We start from the raw sequence: 3,111 nt of genomic DNA, 5'->3' as shown, positions 1-3,111 counted from the left end.
GATCAGCTGGTAGTTGGAAGATTTCACCAAAAAAATCCTGTCTTTTTAGAATATTTATTTCTAATATTAAAAAACACCCTGTCAAAATGACAATTGCACCTCCCTGTCGGGAAGGAATGTACATAGCTATGCATGCATAGTTGTATATTTTATACTCGTTAACAGTATGTATATATTAAGATGAAATCTCCTGAAGTTCAGATGCACCCCCTGAAAATAATCCTGGGGCGCCCATGCAAGTATCTTGCAGAGTTAAAATCGCCCTCAAATCGCTTGGCCTGTTTATTTCCTTTATATTTGAATATTTAAATTTACTTAAAGTCACGTCAATGATATTTTTTTTAATAACAATTTGTACCCTTTTTTAACTTTGGGGGGGATTTTTGGGGAAAATAACCGCTACCCTCCAGCCAGACCGGCATTTTGGTATTCCGCTATCATGGAAGAATCCCCTGACAAATTTTCAGGTTGCCTAAAATACCTACTCAAAAATGTCTCACAGCTCTTATACTATTATTTAAGTCGGTTAAGTAATAATTTTTTTATGGCAAATTTAAGTCATAGTGAATTTTAAATAGCCAAATGGCGGTTACATAAACGAAAAATTTTTTTCTGAAAAGGCGTAACCGACAGTCGGTAAAATTGTGGATTCTTATGGTATATTATGATTTCTCAACATAAATAATCTAACTAAACGCTTAACAAACCATTAAATATTAATAATATTTCAAGTTATTGTTTACCTTATTGGTATAACCACGTTTTCAGACCCAAGACGTAAGCACCACCTTCCACTACGGATCTTGTCGCTTACTGATTTCAGTGTCTCATCTTTTAAGAAACTCGTTTGGCGGTTAGAACATTCAAAGCCCCTTTTAGTTGGTTTGGAATTTTTTGAAGTTATACTTCTTTACGGGCGTAATGACGGTGAAATTTTATATGGGAAAACCTAGCGACCGGGCGCATGCGCATTATAACTTTGTTCTGATTGGATGTTCAAATGACATGACAAAAATTATCCAATATGGCAGCTGTGGCACAGCTGTGGGACTGTGTTTGGTTATAATGTATGCTTGTTGCGTTTTAAAATTTGTAGGAAGAGAAACAACAAACAAAAAGTTAGTTAATGGTTATACTGCCTTTTTAAATAGTTTTCATATTATATTTTTGGACTTATTTACATAGAAGAGATGATTGTTGCATGCCAATGTGAAAGCTTATCAAACTGTGCCTAGTATAAGTGCCGCAGATCTCGCTTATTCAAAGCTAAAGAATCTTTCACTGGTAAGTGTTTTATAAATAGTTGATCAAATTTTGTTATGATATTTGAACATAGCCACTTTGCACGACGCAAGTGATTGCGAAATGTATTAGTCGTTATACGGGCTCCGATACCTACCTTGAATCTACCAAAATACATAAGTAGTATATAATACTTTTTTTTACATAATTTGATTACCATCAAAATTTATATCAATATTCACCTAATATATTGTCTTCTTACCCTATGTTTTGTTGTATTTTTTCAATTCTAAATCATTTCAATTCAAAATCAAAATAATTTGATTTGCATAAGTTAAAAATGTCAAAAGGTTAATCTGTTTAGTTAGACGATCTTCGCACATAATGACAAGCTGCCTCTGTGGTGCAGTTTTAATGCGGGTGAATCCCAATACAACGCAAATACCAGCCGCGTGGTAAGTTGGTTCGAATCCCAATAGAAACTTTTATTTTTTTATTTTTTTTTATACATTTTATGATTATAAGTATATTTATTATATAATTTTATTTTCAGAAAATACGTATTTAGTTAAAAATTTTTCCGACAATTAATGTTCAGAAATCATTTGTGGCATTTTTAATGTGTTTGTGTGTGTTTTATTTTTTTATTATTTTAATTTTTGGCACTGTTTTAATAAAAATGTTTGAGAAGTATTAAGTATAAATTAATTTAATATTTAAATAAAATATAAATAAAAAGTATATTAATTTCGTTTATAATCATATAATCATATAATCATATAATAGAAGTATAACTTCTTACGTGCGTACAAAGTACACACACATTCTTTTTTTACAGCTGCGTCTTTTTAATAGTCGATAGGACGTAAAAACTATTTTATTTTGATACCAAAACATAAATTTAGAATTTTTGGCGCTTACGCCTTTTTGTCGTGACGCCATCGAATACTAAATACCCTATTCTACCTAAAAATACAAAATCTCATTTTCGATAAAATATCAGTTACCGCCTTTGGGCTTAGCACGGCAGTATAGCGCTGGATGAAAAAGAGTATTTGAGTATTATAGAGTATTTTTGTTTTCAAGAAAATTTCTTTATTTAAGGTAAAATCACTCAAACAAACCGAAATGGATAACTCGTCCTTCGGACTCGTGATTTTATCATTCGGTTTGTTTTCGTAATTTTACCAAATAAAGAAATTTTCGTGAAAACAAAAAAATTTATCGATAAAATTTAGAGGACTCGTGGTATGGTAGGACGTTTGAATAATCAGAAAATTTTATCTCTCTGCACGTGTAGTATGTCCGAGATATTTTAAATTTATTATTTTGATTGTACTTAATATTTTCATCTATTTCTGTTCGTTCTCAAAACTTCTTTGTTTGTGACGTGTTCTGTCCACCATATTTTTATTTTCAGAATTCGTCAGTATATCCATAACTAACACCAATTTTTTATTGGTGTCTTATTCCAGATCCAAGCTTAAATGCCAAAAAACAAAGTCGAGAAAACGTCGTGACCCGTTAAAATCGTCCGGTCAAAACAGCCTCATCAAAAAAGCCCCGTCAAAATAGCCCAGATACATAACAGCCTCGGCAAAATAGCCCCTACTAGATCGCACACAAAATAGCCCCGGCGAAAACCTCCCCAATGAAGGTTGTCGCTTCTTGTCTTTGGTGTATTCTTCACAATAACCACAGAGAAACGACACGACCGTACTTAAAACGTGTACCGTTTTTGAAGACGCATGCGCGAACCTGGTTGCTTTAAGTGTTCCCAACACATGCTAATTCCAGCTAATTCTGTCCCTCTGATTGTTTTACGATAGTCTGTAGGCGTGTATGGTAAATACTCGACTTAACAAGTTT

The sequence above is a fragment of the Diabrotica virgifera genome, chromosome 6 (genome assembly GCF_917563875.1).
Source record: "Diabrotica virgifera virgifera chromosome 6, PGI_DIABVI_V3a".
Taxonomy (NCBI): domain Eukaryota; kingdom Metazoa; phylum Arthropoda; class Insecta; order Coleoptera; family Chrysomelidae; genus Diabrotica; species Diabrotica virgifera.
This window is presented reverse-complemented; position numbering follows the sequence as displayed.